Source organism: Polypterus senegalus, chromosome 3, assembly GCF_016835505.1.
Source record: "Polypterus senegalus isolate Bchr_013 chromosome 3, ASM1683550v1, whole genome shotgun sequence".
In the NCBI taxonomy this organism is placed as follows: domain Eukaryota; kingdom Metazoa; phylum Chordata; class Cladistia; order Polypteriformes; family Polypteridae; genus Polypterus; species Polypterus senegalus.
In genome coordinates this window covers 66709359-66726856 of record NC_053156.1, presented here as the reverse complement: position 1 = coordinate 66726856, position 17498 = coordinate 66709359, and the positions used below count along the sequence as shown (strand labels likewise).

The window sequence follows — 17498 nt, the reverse complement described above, 5'->3', positions numbered from 1 at the left end:
TCGGTCCACAGCTGATTGTGGTGCTGAACACATTCGTGTAGCTGATGCGCCTACAGCAGCATTCCCCTTAGAGTACCACTACTTATGATGACAAGAGGTACAAACCATATTACATCACACTGTGACTGCCACTGCCACCCTCCTACTGTGCGAAGACAACCAGACAGCCAGCCCACCGTGCATTCCTGCTGACCTCGAGGTGTCCCTGCACAGCGACTGCTGCCAGAGACGCCAAACATGCGCCAACAGCAGCCACAGCATGTAGCAACAGATGTTTTATGTTGATTTATGTGTGAAGCCATTGCTTTGTGTGCTTTTCAGAAAACTGAGTTTTTTGGAAAGAATATTCAGCCCTCAAAGAGTTAAAATACAGAACTCCATTTAAGTTTATAAGAGAGCTTGCCTGATGTACTCCTTACCCTGTTTCACTACAACTTGTTCAGTTAAACTCTTTTGTCTGAAATCCGTTAGCAAAAAGCTTCAGGAAAGGTTCACAGTACAATCAATATATAATAAGTACTACATAATTGATATTAGTGAACGCAATTGTGGTACTATGAGATGGAGCAGCCACAATAACTGGTAGGTAGATGATCAGCACCTGTATAGGTAACCCTGGACAGAGACAATAGTCTTTTCACTTTATACTTGTGTGATTAGTCAAGTTAAGTGATGTTTTAAGGGATTCATGTTAGTGGTTTTTAAGAGCACATCTTGGCAGTTTGACTACTGACAAGCAGCTTGAACATGAGTGTGCAATTGCTTGAGTCTATTAAATGATCTCAGTGAACAGAAGAGAATGGTGGAGAGTCACTGGGTGGAAGGAGGAATTGAAGTTGGGGCAAATTTAGGGTGTTGTGGCAACAGAGTTGTTGGAGCCAAAGGATGGGGAGTTGTGAAGTTCTTTATCGGGGTGAGCACAGAGATTACTGAGGTCTTCACGGAAGGGTACTACAGGTATTGGAGGAGGTGGCACAACATGAACATCTGAACTTTGTGAAAGGTTTCTACAGTTACCAAAAGAGGTGGCAGAATGTGAAGAGTTAAGCTTTCACAATGGATATTTGTCCACAGTTGTGAGTGTAGAAAAGAGAAACCTCACAAATTAATTTTATTGGGAAATAAAATATCAAGTGATTCTCTGAATTGCGCACAGGTCATCTTCGTGTCAATCATGACCAGACTGGAGGTCAGTCCTGCTGAAAAGCATACCCACTACTTGTTAAAGAGTTTCTTTCTTGCCTCTCTCCTAGACCATTTTTATGAATTCTTTAAGACTTCATCAGTGAATATTACCTTGAAATTGAAGCTCCTGACTTACTTATTCAACATCACAATTTGTGCAGTTAGCTAAATTAATACAGAGATTGCCAAACCTACAGTATGGTGATTTTGCTTTTATTTTCTTTCCTAGACTTTGGCACATATGACTGCATTGAGCGCATGGAATATTAAATGCTTTAAAATGGTTTTGTAAACTTCTGTATCTGTGCTTCTTTATATTAGATTTTACATAGAATGCTTATTTGTCTGCATTTTAAAACTATCTTTGGAATGTCTCTACAATACTGTGGACCTTACAAAGAAGGGGGCTCACTGATTAGAATCTGATTAACTAATTCACAAACAGCGTGATATGTTGGGTTAATATATTGAATCTGAGCAAATTTATGCTGGTAGCCAAAAAGGAGAGGAAATACTTTTTTAAGCCAATCATCTCCACTTTTTATTTTATGTAAATTGATGAAAGATTTTTGTATTTTTATTTAATCTGACATGATGCTCAATGCTTGTATAGGTAGCAGAGAAAAAAAAAATTGATTCGATATACTTTATTTATTATTGAAGGGCAATTGTCTTTTCACATGACCTTTGGAGGTCAGAGTGCAGGGTCAGTCATTTTAAAGCGCCCCTGGAGCAATTCTCTGGTTAAGATCCTTGCTCAAAGGCCCAACAAAGTAGGGTCCCTTCTGGCAGTAACAGGATATGAACCAGCAACCTTCTAGATACCAGTGCAGATCCTTAGCCTCAGATCAAAGAAGAACTTTAGTATTTTATAGATTAGTTATTTTTTTCACAACCATGGTATACATTAATTTGCCATGGCAGATTGTGTTTGTAGGTGATTTTTTTTATCAATTATCAAAATTAATCCTGCAGTTTAAAATGGAGTCTATGGGGAGCCCATGCAAAAAAATGAATAAGTCTTAAAGCATACAAAATACTTCATCTTTGAAGCTGTGAAGTCTTTGATACCAGAAAAGATGTTTTTTTTTTCATTTATTGAGGCATGCTAATGTCAACAAAGGTAAATTGGAAATAATTTATTTTATCACTTATTCTTGTCAGTTTAGTTTTTCTCTCATGTGTGTGCAAACATGCAAAGTCAGTTAATCACTTCAGCAGTGTGACCAGTAAATAAAAACCTTTCACCACTGTTTTAAGACTTAGACACAAAATGTTTGTATATTTTTATCAAAACTTTACTGACTTTGAAAAGAATACTTTAAAAAACGTAGGCCTAGTTTACAGTAAAAAATGTTCAGACTCAAAAATAAAATATGAAGGATTTTTTTTGAAACTTTACGCAATATAATTGTTGAATCTGAGAAAAGTAAAATGATACAAATTAAGCTATATGGATCAGAAAACAGACAAAGAAAAAATATAAAAACTTAGAACACAGCACCAACTGCTGTATAGTATAGTAAAGTCAAATTACATGTATGTATATATGCATATATAAATCTAAAATTAGTATAAAGTGCAAAATATGAAATGTCTTAAGGTGCATCCTGCCTCTCATCTCTATTAGGCCACATCATTGTGTCTACATCACACCTGATTGTCTTCCCCTTTGAGACAGAGAGTGTAAAATCTTTTTTGCATGACGCACCCAGCCTCAATAAGCCTCAGGTGTGAAGTCCACACAGTCAACATTCATTGCTTCCAGTACTGAAATCTGATTAATGATCATACACCTTCCACCTCCAAGCACAGGGTTGAGGAATGGTGAATATGGTGGCACGAACACCATTATCATTTTTGGTGGGTTTGAAACCATCCCCTCACACGGTTGGAGTGGTGAAAACTTACATTGTTCCAAATTACCACATGAAGTGGCATGTTGGCTTTCACAATCACCCTTTATTTTCTGGAATGAGGGCATTGTAGAGCCAATCTAAGAAGTGAAGACACTGGTCTGTGCCGGAGGGCCCAATGGCTGCAGAATGCGGAATTTCCTAACCCATGTTCAACAATAGCAGCACACATTGTGATGTTGCCTCCACGCTGGCCTGGTACATCCACTGTGGCCTATTATGTTCCTGCTATGTCTCCTTACTTTATTTAGGTCAAATCCTGCCTTATACACAAACACAAAATAGTGTGGTGTCTCATTGGCTGCCAACTCAAGTTTTCTCTGTAAAATCCAAAGAGAATGTTCACATTAGAAACATTTGACGGTGTAGCTTAGAAAAAAAGAGAAAAATCAAGACAGCTCACTGGATCTCTTTCAGCCTAATGGCATTGTTTCTCTCACCATGTCCACAATTGCCATCTGCTGCTTGTGTGTCAAAAGTGACCCTCTTCCACCAGAATGAGGCATTGGTACTATTCTGACAATACAAAGGTCATCAATTTATCAATTGTTGTACAGAGTTCACAGATTCTAATATTTACAGTAAACTGAAGAAATGTGATGTTGCATATGATACAGAAATATAGTAAATAAGGGATCAGATACCTGTAGACTATGGCACCTGAGGCTGCACCCATCGACTAGCTTCAGGCCTTGGTTGATAATGTGGTCCACAGGTATTGCCCTTATTTTATTAGACACCCTATGGAAGTTAACCTCTCCTCTCCCTCTAGCCCTGCCCCTGACACTTACTAGTTCTTTTTGTGTTCCTCTCCCCTTTGCCATACCATGCATTTGCACACCACATCCTCTCACAAAGCCTGGTTCTTGTACCTGCATGACACCTTCCTCCTCCTCCATTTTCAGCACTATGTTCTGGGTGAAACATGAGTATCATATACGTTTGTCTGTAATTACTGCACTGCAATGACATGCACCTGTGTTACAAGATTGAGATGTGTGCATCTACAGTATTTGTTTCAACTAAACCCCTTCCGAGAACATGTTTCTATTTGCTTTCAATTGAAGGCCAATTTACAACTAACATATACAGTGTATTATTGGCCTTGCTCTTTCATACATATCTGAAAAAAAATGTTTTAAGCGATTTGATGAAAAACACTAATGTAGTGCTGGACAGTATTAAGGTGAGTAAGAGATCTGTACTTCTGACTGACAAAGGTGAAAACTGTTTTGATGAGTTGTCAGATTCAGATGAGAAATGCATCAACACACTAACAAAATGTTTTTAGTGGTCAAGTATGTGTAGAAACAATAGCAGTGTGTACAAACACAATAGGAAATGCTAATGTGGGTGGGAAAATATGTAACTGATCTGAGGACTGCATTAAGAGTAAGGAGAATGATTTGCCTGGACTTTAAGAACTCCATCAAAGGAATCAAGAAAAAGTGTAAGAGTAATGTAAATCAGCATGGTAATCCTGCAGAGGACAGTACAGTACACATTACGAATAAATGATATATAGAAGACGCCTTAGCAGTGGGGCAGTTGCAGCCAATACTTGCTTACAGCAGCAAACAGCATTGCCTAAATCAACAGCTGTGATAGATGATGCTAGTACTGTTGACCAAACACCGTTACCAGCACTAAGAAGTTGTACTCGAACTGTGAGAGCACCTGAAAGACCACATTTGTAAAAAAAATGTTAAAAAGTGTAAAAACTTATTGAAAATGTGTACAAGCAGGAAGTCCTCGGATATGTAAATTATGAAATAAGCTTGTTGCTTGAATGGAAATGGGATCGGTGATAATATAAATAAGCATGTAAATCCTGTAGAGGGCAGTAGAGCACGCATTACGAATAAACTGTATACTTGTACAGAGAAACCTTAGCAGTGAGGCAGTTGCCGCCAGTACTTACTTTGAGCAGTGGTTTAGAATTGTAGTAAAATTCACTAAAAGAACCCACAGTTTGTTCTTATTTAAGTAAACAAACCGCACAAGGACCACATTCCTGTATTGTTATCCGATCAGTGTCAGTGCTGTGGGTAACATATTCACATAAATAAGGAAACAAAATAGTACAAAACCAGACACATGTCTGAAGCTGTTGAAAAAGTTGCTTTTCAGTATTGGCAGTGGAAATTAACTTAACAATAAATGAATAGTGTATGGGCAAGCAGCACTAATGTATAGTGGCATGAGTCGTGTTGCTGCTTCACAGATCCATTTACTGGGCTCAGAGCAGGTGACTTGTTGTTTGTGTGGATATTGCACATTCTCCCTGAGTTAACATAGAATTTCTTTTCACTTCCAAAGGAGGCCCTTCAGAAATTTGACTTGCTATCTGAATTTCCAGAAGAAGAGGAGAGGGAATATGTCTTTAGACATATTTTTTTCACATATGGAAGACATACATCTGTTTTTTCATAATGTGAGAGGAAAAAGGAAAATGACTGTGTTTTGTGAGAAAATGTAACAAACATACATATCCCTCATTGTTCAGTTACAACCTACAATTCTTGTTCTATATTTTATATAGACAGACACTGTATGTCCAAAATACACACGTTTATTTATCAAGTCCCCTGCACACAACACAGTGCTCCAAACAGTACTCAGTCCTTCTCTCCCCTTCTCTCCTCTACTGCTTCCTTCCAAAAGCTTTGTCTTCCTCCTCCCGACTATGGCTCTGGAATGGAGTGAGACAGCAGCACTTCCGGGTGTGGCAGAAATGCTGCATGTTCAGACTCTGGAGCCTACTGCGTGATCCGTCATCACTGCTGCGTCCACTGTCGGAATCCCTGCTACTTGAATTCGTTCCATTACATCCCGGTTCCCTTCGCTAGGGTTTCCAATATTATATCCGGTACCGGTATCACTCACCTGTACCCAGGCATCGGACTGGCTAGAGAATCCCACGTCGCGCCGCCTCAACCTGTGTACGGCTCTCAGGGGCGCGTCCACAGTTTCCTCCAGCATCTTGATTACGCCCTTCAAGTCGTGTATAATCTGTAAAAGAGTCTGTACAGGGCGAAAGACTTTCTCCAACTCCTGTACAGCCAGCAACAAGTCACTTAAGCCAGCCGGCGGTGGATTCATGCTTTTCTCACACTCACCTGCCAGCTGCGAGCCACAGAGCTGCTGCACTGTTTGCGCAGACTCAGTTGGGTCTTCCTCAGGCTTGGGATTGACGTTCATTAGCCCTGCCTTCGACCAATCAGTGGCGGGCACCCGACACGAGCCGTCCAATTCCTCGCCTGTCTCGAGGAGGGCTATCCGGTCCTCCACCATCTCTTCCTGCCTTTGCATAGGCCCTGTGGGGAGACGAGCTGCCAGGCGCTCTTGACCCGGCCTTTCTTACTCACTGTGCAGTGATCCCTCTTCCTCTTCCGTGGTCATCTCGTTGTCGCTCCACAGGTCGGCATGCTTTGGCTACAGACGTGGATTGAGCCAATCCCCTGCTAAAAAGCAAGACCAGGGGGCGGAGGGGTAAGCTCCGGCAGACTGATCGTCCCCATACGTGAGACATACCTCCATAATTCCGTCTCCCGGAGTGAGCTGCTTCCAAATGGCCTCTTCAGCCACTGCGCCGAGTTGGGTGTCCTCGACAACAACACGTGCCTGGGAATTCCCCACTCTTAGGCTTCGCCTGCTCTTCATCTTCCCCATCAGTAAAATGGTGCCTCTGTGGACCTCTGGGCTCTCAGTCAGGGTGTGCATGCTGTAGTGTATGCGTGCCTTTGTCTGCTGTGCCGGCCTGTTTCCACAAATTATTTTAACAGGGGTCCCCGCTTTTTTAACAGGCGGTGAGCCGAATCTGGGATGCCATGTAGAAGATGGGCCCCTTGTACAGACAGACACCATATGTCTGGTAGATGCAAAGGGAGGCCCCGCCCCTTGGTGGTGGATTGGTGAAGGACACCCTCTCCCCGCCCAGACTCTGGCTTGAACCCGCCCCCTGCACCTGATTGGTTAAGCAAACTGTCAAAGGCAGTTTGATGGATGTCTGCCCACTCCTTGAACCTGCCAACACCCCACACCCACCTGCTTGGTCCTCCTTTCTGTCAAGAGCCGTTTGATGGATGTATGCCTCCTCCTTGAACCCTTGATCTCCCAACTCTGCTGGCCGCGTGGAGCTTTCTAGCTCATTCACCGCTCTTAGGTCATGTACAAAACCCCACTTTGATTTATCACCTTTCAAGACATGGAGCAGTCTCGTGTTACAAACGCTTTGTGTCTCTTTTAACACTCCTGCCTGTAAAAGCCCTGTTATTGTGATCTCTATTCCTTCCTCTGCCTCAGGTTTACATGTCGAGATGCCAGCTCATGCCTATCGTCCCTTACACTATATAACATGTTTGGTTACTCGTTTTGTAAGTATAATATAATGAAGTTATTTTTAAAAGTAACACCACACTGCCCAAGAGAGACAGATTCCATGTGTGTATTTGGATTTCCTGTGGTCAGTAATGAGTTTTAATTTTTTTGCTTAGTTCATTTCTATAACATTTTTGACAAAGGAAAACTCTGTAAATACACTTGTGCATTTAAACGGAGATTTATAAGAAAGCACAGGAGGATATAGTGAGGTGTGCTTGTTTAACTAGAGGAAGCGTTTAAAAGCGCAGGCAGGCTGTGTATTAGCTCTGGCATAGTTAAGAGGGCAGTATTCTGAACTACGTGCTGAAGGGCCCATGTTTGTGAAATGCGTACTCTTCCGAATCGGAATCCCACTGTAACCGGTTGTTTTCTGTACAGATCCGTAAGTTTTTAAAAATCTGAGATAATGAAACATTTTTACTTTACAAGCTACATGCATTTTTCTGTGGTACCAGTTTCTTTATCTGCTTTTTTCACAAAGGTCAGGGATCTTTGCAAGACGGACGTATAAAGTATTCATTTTGCATCAGCGCTCAAGTCACCGAGTTCAAGTATGAATTTCATTTCTTTGTCCAATTCACTTTCCATATCGTTTTAATGGACGCTTAAAGCTGGGGGTTTCTGCCATCTTGGAGCCTTAAGTGTTCGAGGTACAAGGCACATCTTGCACAAGTATTCATATTTGTACTCTCGAACCTATTAAACTAGTAATGAAAGGAATGACCAAGCTTAATGGGGCTCCGAGAGGCCCACCTTTCTGATTTAAAAGGTTTTTTCTTTTTAATGGTAATTTTCTATCGTCAAGTTTTTTTAAGGGTGCAATGAGCCTTCATCAGCAGAGGGTTGAGTGCATGTGTTACTGGGATATGTTTTAAGCTACTTCACCAGGCACAGAGTATCCAATATATTAACACGGTACTAGTCAGGGTCTATTGAGGATCAGGATTTCACTTTCTTTTTTAAATCTGGAACCTCCTTTTTCCATCTTGTGCATTGTTCAGTAAACCTTATTTTTGGTGGGCTAGAACATTTTGCTTACAGTCCACTTATTATTCTCTTTAAGGTTTTTAACTGTTACACCCTACACATTTGTAAGCTTCAGCAGTCCTTTGAAAATGTTTCTGTGACCGTAGTAAGTAGTAACTTAAACATATGGTGCAAAGATCCAGACTACTCACTTTTAAAAGCTGTGCTCTGAATTTACCAGTTCAACCAATGTGTCAGTTTTGGATCCATCCCACTACTGCAACTGGCCCTTTCTCTTTGTAGGGGGCTGTAGGGCAGCATTTCTCAACCTTTACATATTTGAGAGCCGCGTTTTCATAACAGCTTTAATTGCACACCTAACGTTTTTAAAAGTACCCCACTAATACCAATATGTCTTTTTTAAATAAATGATATATCATAGATGCATATTTTATTATAGCTACTTAACTTTTATCGACATTTATATTTCTATGTTTATTTTTCTAGTATCAAAATGTAGCTTAAGTTAATTTGTTTTGGGTTCAATAGATGTATTTTTCATATTTTCGATTCCTGCTTTCTTTTTTTCACATCTTCGCACCCCCTAGGGAGCCCGCCCCACAGTATGAGAACCACTGCTGTAGGGATTATTTGTAAAATACTCTGTGGCATTTCAAGCTAAGTTAGATTTTCTTGGTTATTCAGCCGTCCATTGGTGTTCTGTTTTTGTTATAAATTGTGTGTAGTCTCTTTATTTACTAAGCATTTTATATGTTAAATAGAAAACAGTTATCTTGTTCAGGCTTTAATTTAAAACAGCATTTTCATCAACAGGTTATAACCACTTTGGTACTCAGGGTGCTTTGTATAATACAAAGTTTTAGAAAGACTGTTAAAGCTTGGTAATAACCTTCCATTTTACATCAGTTGTAAGCCCCTGAAAAATAAGAACGGTTATAGTATGTTATAGGAGCCTATACACTACAGGGCTGATGATTAGGCTTATTTTGGACACGTTAGGCAAATCAGGATGGAAAATGTTTTGGTGAATAGTTACATCATATCTATTATATGTGTTAGCACAATGATTAAAATTTTACTAAAACTGTGAGGTTTAATTCTTTCTTTTAGATAGTCCAGGTGACATAGGACAGCTGTCATTGAAAACTGCTTTTTCCCTCTGTTTGTGAAAAAGCACCCTTTGTTTTAGTAGCATTCAGGGTTAATAGGATGTAAGTTTAAACTGTGATTCCAAGAGTCAACAAGTGTCTGCAAACTTCTTGAATACGAGTCAAAGGACCAGGGTTTGTGCAGTGATCATAGTCAGGGGCAGAGTTAAGCTAGACATTATTATTCCAAAATGAAACATTGACTCGCCCATATCACAAATATAAGACAGTAAAAAACTAAATTTACAAATACTAAGCCACAGAGGAGATTAAAAAACATCTTAAGACCAGATCAACAAGGGATCACTCCAAGCTCACAGCACACTACAACAGAACCTACGTGTTCTACGGTATATTATCAGCTAAACTGTCATCTATTTAGGCAGTTCCACGGGATTGCAAAGAGTTGGGGAAAACATTATTTAACATCTGCTAGTATGAAGCTAATTAACATTAGCCAGTTATTGTTATGAACCTTATCTGGCACTAAAAGTGAGGCTTGTGTTCCTCCTGATTCAGGAAGAACATTAAATGTTGGAGTTTAGAATATGAACTAACTGGTAGACTTGATGGTAAGGACATTTGTGCCAAAATAATTAAATAAATAAAGTTAATTATGAAGTAAATGACCACATGAAAAAGTGGAGTTATAAAGGAGTTACTAAAATTTGAAAAACTGCCGTGATGTATAAAAAACATTGATAGGTGACAAAACCAACATGAAAAGAAGCCTTTTGAAATCTGTACTAATAAAAGGCAAAGCCATCACTGACTGACTGACTGACTGACTGACTCACTCACTCATCACTAATTCTCCAACTTCCTGTGTAGGTAGAAGGCTGAAATTTGGCAGGCTCATTCCTTACAGCTTACTTACAAAAGTTGGGAAAGTTTCATTTTGAAATTCTACGCGTAATGGTCATAACTGGAAACTATTTTTCTCCATATACTGTAATGGACGTTAGCCCGATGGCCGTGGGGGGCGGAGCTGAGTGTGACATCATCACGCCTCCCACGTAATCACGTGAACTGTGACCGCAGTACGTAGAAAAGAAGGAAGAGCCCCCAAAGAGCGCTGAAGAAAAACGCTGAATACTTTATTCGCGAGATACAAGTTTAATGAGAAGACACAAGGTATAAACGAGACTTTGGATCACTTCGTAACAGAGTTAAAATTGCTGTAGCGAGAAACTTTTACGTGCCGGGTCTTAACTAACATTAAATAACGGCGTGGACATCGTGAGATCGCACGAGATAACACAGGCACAGCGCAGAAGCTTCGATGCATGTACTCTGAGCGGCTCACGTGAACTGACTACGAACGCAGCACGCAGAGAAAGCAAGACCTCTAAAGAGCGCAGAGAGTTTTGCTCACGTGAACGTGTCTGCAATAAGTGGTGTTTCCTGCACTGCAAAAATACTACAAAAGTCGGGCAGCCAGCACGCGCGTGCGTGCGTGTGTGTGTGTGTGTGTGTGTGTGTGTAGCTGTGCCGGCCTTTGAGACGCTGACTGTGCTTCTGCCTTAAGTAAAAGTAAACACTTTTAATTTTTTTCCCCTTTCCCATGAGCTATAGCCCAGACAACTGTAAACACGGGATCCCATTTCTAGACCGCGGCAAACAAATATTAAGGCGCTTCGCACTTTCTTTTACACGTATACGATTATGAGGTCACACAGGAGTGGAGGACCAACAGTGCCATCCCGGACAGTTAACGGCAGGGCCGTCTCTCCAGTCTACACAAGACCCACCGGGACTGTCCCCAAACGGCGCTCATATCGTCAACGAAGACATCTCTCTACACTATATAAAAGAAAAAGGCAACTTTCCTTTCTTTACACCTTTTTTCCTTTTATCCCAAACCAAAGCCTTTCTCTCTTAACACTGCAGAGGACACAAAACTAATTTTCTTTAATTGTCACATAGAAAATGTAATTTCTATACCACAGCCGTCATGTAGCGCTTTTCAAAAGGGATTTACTACCGAGATATCATCCATATACATTTTAGCTGCTGTTAGTACTACTTACCTGTTATGTTACACCGTCTTTAAAATGTAGTTTACCCGAAACCAATCCATTAATGCTCAATGTAGCTTTAAATTGTGTGCCTTTTGCAATCTTTTTTTTTAATTCTTATAGGTTTGAAGGCTTGTGTATCATGGCATGTTACCATTTAAGGGTTTAAATTCCTTTTTTTTTTTTTGACAGTTGTAGAATGGTGGTGCTTTAATTCACTACACAAGAGAAGTAATCTTGGTACAGGTTGCTTAGTACTAAGTAGTCCTGCAGGAGAAAATCAATTCACAGAAGAACTGAAATTCTTGTCATTTACAATTCAAAATCTGATTTACAGATTTAAAAAATCAATTTTGTTTTTTCACTTTCTGGTTCTGTTTTCTCTTTTCCCTGTAATTCTACATTAAGACAAAGCCACAGTATGCACTCGAACCACAGTTCCAGAAAAGACAGTGTACCACAGGTTTGAATGCATTTTGTTGTCATGCCAACACAACTGTGAATTCTGCCAGTTCTAGCATTCATTCTGGGCTGTACTTTCTCCGGTCCTGTTCAGCCTATATACATCAGACTTCCAATACGACTCAGAGTCCTGCTACATGCAAAAATTTGCTGATGACACTGCTATTGTGGGCTGCATCAGGAGTGGGCAGGAGGAGGAGTATAGGAAGCTAATCAAAGACTTTGTTAAATGGTGCGACTCAAACCACTTACACCTGAACACCAGCAGAACCAAGGAACTGGTAGTGGATTTTTGGAGGCCCAGGCCCCTCATGGACCCTGTGATCACCAGAGGAGACTGTGTGCAGAGGGTGCAGACCTATAAATATCTGGGAGTGCAGCTGGATGATAATTTGGACTGGACTGCCAATACTGATGCTCTGTGTAAGAAAGGTCAGAGCAGACTATACTTTCTGAGAAGGTTGGCGTCCTTCAACATCTGCAATAAGATGTTGCAGATGTTCTATCAGACAGTTGTGGCGAGCGCCCTCTTCTGCCACGTGGTGGTGTGCTGGGGAGGCAGCATAAAGAAGAGGGATGCCTCACGCCTGGACAAACTGTTGAGGAAGGCAGGCTCTATTGTAGAAATGAAGCTGGACAGAGGTCATCTTCCGATCTTCGTGGCTACTCTGTGCCGAGTTTGTGCCGAGTTCTCGGATGACTGACAAGCAGCAGCGTGCAGCAATTCGTCGAGGCGTTCTTTTGCCGAGTTTTTTGTAAACTTTGATTGGCTGGGAAAGAGAAGTGTTCCGAGTTCTGTTCCGAAAGACCCGCCTCCCCGTCTAAAAGCGGCGATGTCATGTTTCAACTTTTATCTTAAAGTGGGGCCCGCTGATACTATTAAAATGGTACTATTGCTGCTATTAGTGCACAAGGATTATAGTGAAGTGAAATAAAACAGATATAGTTTAATCTAATGAAACTTTATTTGTTTTGTACATATTAATAAAAGTATTTTTTTTTGCATTTTAGTAAATTGGTTTCAGTAATAGAAATATCTGTCAATAATCTGGACAGAATTGCGTTATAATTATGTTTGTTAATAATAAATAATAATAATGCTAACAATAGGAAAATGCAGTGTAACCAAGGTAGTTGTAATATTATTAAAGGCCTTAAAAGAAGTCTGTATTAGTATTACTAGCCATTATATTTATTTTTTTGTGTGTTCCTTTACTCTTTCAGAATTCAGAATTAACTGTTTCTGGTATCTGTTACCATGGCTGCCACTAGTGTTCCTACGAGTCTTTGTTTGTAGTAGCAATGTTCCTCTCAAAACAAAGGTTTCTTTATTTAATTGATGTACTGGTTGATTGCGTTGTTTTAATAGACCCAACATCACCTGCGGTGTTGACATGTAAGTATTCATATGTTAAATAAGAAAAAGGTTAATTAGAAAAAAAAAAGAACTTTTTGGAATATTGGGCTTGGTGCCTATTGAATTTGTTCAAAGGTGGTGGTTTATCATCCTGTTGTTCCCTTGTTCATTTTTTGCATGCTCAGTTACTCTTCATTTTATCCCTGTTGGAGGCAACGTCACTTGGTGCAGACTATATGGAGGTTTTAACCTATTAGTTGTTCCCTGTAATATTCTGAAGTTTCTTTTAATTTCAGTTTTTGGTAACCTAAACTTTAAATGTGAAATGTTTTCCAGTTTCCTGAGGATCTGTTGCAGGTCACTCGTTGCATTCCAGCTGGTTAAAATTGAAGAAAAACAGGTGTTGTAAAACTTTGGAGTGGAACTGTAACTTTCTCTTGGTTTATCTAATTTTTTCAGCTTGAACCCTGTGCCCCAGTTCCTCTGCAAGACCTCAGGCGAACTGACCCTCAAGGCCTCCGCCGAGGCGGTCCAGGTCGCCAAGGCAAAACGCCTGAGTGTCTCTGTGCCGTTCAAGGTCAAGTTGGCTGAGATGGTCAGGGAGCAGGCCAGGAGACACGTGCGGGCCGCAGGTGGTGACCCCGGGTACTCCACGCTGGTGCGCTCCAGTTTGGACAGTACTGGGGTCAGACTTTTAAATGGTTGCTGACCCATGACCTTGGCTATGCCGTCATGGTGTTGGCAACCCACCTGAGGGAGCGCGAAGATGGCCAGGTGTCGGATAGCCCGCTGGCAAGCAATAAGAACGCCCTGGAGTCCTACGCCTGGCTCTTTCCCGACGTGACGGGAGAGAGACGGGTCGGCTGGGGCCCCGGACTAGGGCAAAAGGCTCGTCAGCTTCGGCCAACACGGACACCTAATGTTTGAGGCCCTTTACGATACAGAAGATCGGGAGGCAAAAAGAGGTGAGAAAAAGACTTTTGTGGGGTCTGAGGGGAAGGGCCCAGCAAGGTAGTGGGACCCTGCTTCCATTTGTTCACCTATTACCGTTTCCGCTGTTGTACCCCAACGCAGTTACATCAAATGGCTCCGGAGCCAGACCACCAAAGTCGGGATCAAGATGCATGCACTCCAGCTGTATGTGCGGCGGAAGAGACGAGGTCGAAGGCAGCAGCAACCTCATCTCTTCCCAAAATCACCACTGTTGCCCCCAGCGTCTCTCTCTCTGCAGCAGCCTCCGTCGTCGAGATTCTGGATGACGTGCTGCTGTCAGCCAGCATGGAGTTGGAGGCTGGTAAGTGACAACCACCCATGGAACTGGTGGTGGCTTCTTCACTTTTTCTGTTTAATCTGTTATTTGTTTGAATTTGTAAATAACCTTCCCCAGCATCTACTTCCCAGTCTGCAACCAGTAGAGGGCCAGTGCTATCCCAGTGCTCCCAACTGACGGCTGATCCAGGAAAGCAGCCTTCGCAAACGCTGTCCGTAGCTGAGATAGGGGTGAGTTAAAAGGATGTGTTTCTTTGAATTGCATTGCCGGGAAAGAAACAGGCCCTATCTGATTAATTTTGTTTGTTTTTCTGTTGCTCATGCTCTCTATCTGTATCTCTCTCTCTCACACACACAGCTACTTTTGCCCGAGGGCTGGAGGACTTCACTACTGAAGGAACAGCACGTGTGGTTAAGTTGGGTCCTTTTCACCAGGGGCAAGGACGGAAAGCCGGTGCTGACCTCCAACCTTCGCCTTTGGTAGCATCCTCCCAGCCCCCACAACGTGCACTTCCAGCCCCCGATACCTTTTTTCAGTGCTCGTTCTTCCTGTGGATGCCATACCGCATGTGGGGCTACAAGCTGTCCTGCACTGCGTGCAGCCACAGGTTGTCGGGAGCCGGACTCTACAGGACCGTCTGGAGGGTCCTGGACACAGACGGATGGTACTTTATGGCCACGGAGTACCTAGAGTGCCGGCGCTGCAGGAAGAAGGTGGCGGGCTGGTCGCAGGATATCTTGGATCAGCTGCACCACACCCACCGGGATGACTTTCCAGCTATCCTCACTTACAGGTCAGACGAGGAGTCTCCAATGGCTGGGTCAGCTCTTCTCAGGTAGATGGGCACACACGGGCAGTCTTAACGTCTCTGTTCTGTCTAACACAGGTTATCCTGTGACAAAAAACTCATTGGGCAGATACGTGAGCGCACGCTTGGCAACGGGGCAAATCGGCTGCACAGATATCTGCTCGAGGAGCACACCAGGTCCTGGTTGACACGGTCCAAAAAGCTCATGTTCGCGGTCACCAAGTTCATCACACCGGGTGCCAACTCCGCCTCTACCACCATGGATGACCGCAGTGCCCAGTACAAAGTGGTTGCTGTCCATCTATGCCAGGGAGGTGGCTTCGAGGCTAGAAGAGACCAAGGCCTGAATCACCTCCATCTTTGGCTCAACCTTGAAGATGGATTCAATGAAGAAGGTGAGCGATATCGCCATCCCCTTCCTCTCTCCCTCCTTCCTTCTTTCCTTTTAGCTTACCGTCACTCTCCCTTTCATTGATCAGGTGACCAAGAAACTTGCTGGTGTCACGGCAGGAACGGCAGCCTGGGTGACCAACGTGGGGAACGAGCACGGCCAGATATTGATCAGCATCCTCACTGCAGCCGAGGGCATTGGCCTGCACCCCATGGCCACCAGGTTAATGCGGCGATACCATGATGCCAGTGTGTCTCTCTATGTGGACCGAGACTGCTGTTCCCACGGGGGACCCTGCAAGGTGTCCTTCTTATTCAACCAGTGGGATCAGCTACTGGTGCAGCTCGACGTGTGGCACCTGATGTGACTCTTTGCGGCGGGCGTCATCACGGAGAGCCACCCACTATACAGCCTCTTCATGGCGCGTCTCTCGTTCTGCATCTTCAAGTGGGACCAGGGAGACGTCTCCCGGCTGTGACAGGCCAAGGCTGGCGAGGCGGGGAAAGATCCCACTAAAGGAGCTGGCTCACCACTGCCGGCTGGCTCATCGATTAGATGCTGGAGGCCTCGGGGACACCACCGACACCATGGGTATCCTGCTTTTGGACCGCGAGAAGATCCAGGACATTTGGAAGACTCAGAGGCGCCACATCCACTGCATCCAGGACCCACCCGGTGTTCACCTGTACATGCAGACCGAGCAGCTGGTCAAAGGGGGGACCACGCTGCTGGTGTTCAGGTGTGCGCGAGGTTCAACTTCCTTGGAGTCGTTCCACCTGCATCTGGACCGCTTCATACCTGGTAAGGGTGCCCAGAAACCTATACTTTTAACGTGTGTTATGCGAGGGAGTGGGTGGCATTGCATTTTTATCTCTCTCTCTCTCACTGTGTCTTTCAGGCACTTCAGCCAGCGCAGCCCACTTTCAGGCCTATCTGCTGGAAGGCCTGGCATGGTGGAATGAGGACCGTGCGGCACAAGCAGTGGAGGCAGCAGACCGTGATATGGTCTGCTACAGTGGCCAACTCCAGCACTCCGTCAACGAGCTGAGCGACGTTCTGTACCACAAGAAGGTGGTTGACGATTACACCCGGCCTGCGAAGTACACTGGTGAGGTGGGTGTCGAGCCGTCTGTCCGTCTGTCTCTCTCTCTCTCCAACCTTTTCATTTTAAAACAGTTCCCTCTTTTTTCACAGGTGAGCTCATTGGTATCCAGTACCTATTTTCGCAGACCGGTCGAGTGCTGGAGGAAGTGATGGGCAGGGATCCCGACGCTCCGGATGGGACTGATGATGATGACAGTGTCGACGAGGGCTTCCAAGAGGACGAGGGGCCGGTAGAGGAACCTCTGGACAACACCCTCTTCAGCCTTGAGGAGGACTTCGCCCGACAACCGTTGTTGTCTGACAAGTCCCAGTCGCACCCTGCCATCGGCGCCTCACAGCCTGGGCCAGCCGGCCAGGAAACCTCCCCTGGAGACGAGGCCACTCAAAGCGTGTTCCACGAGCTGGTAAATCTCTCTTGACAAGTCGTGCTATACCTGTGGAATATCTGATGAGTGCTCCCCTTTCTCAC

At 43.4% G+C, this 17498-nt stretch overlaps 1 long non-coding RNA gene across 1 annotated transcript; it reads left to right on the top strand.

The window, feature by feature from the left end:
* The first annotated feature begins 16656 nt into the window (after positions 1-16656).
* Positions 16657-17208, top strand: LOC120526785. Its single transcript, XR_005633163.1, has 3 exons — positions 16657-16726; positions 16853-17033; positions 17120-17208. It is a non-coding gene; the product is annotated as an uncharacterized LOC120526785 (long non-coding RNA).
* Positions 17209-17498: the final 290 nt, after the last annotated feature.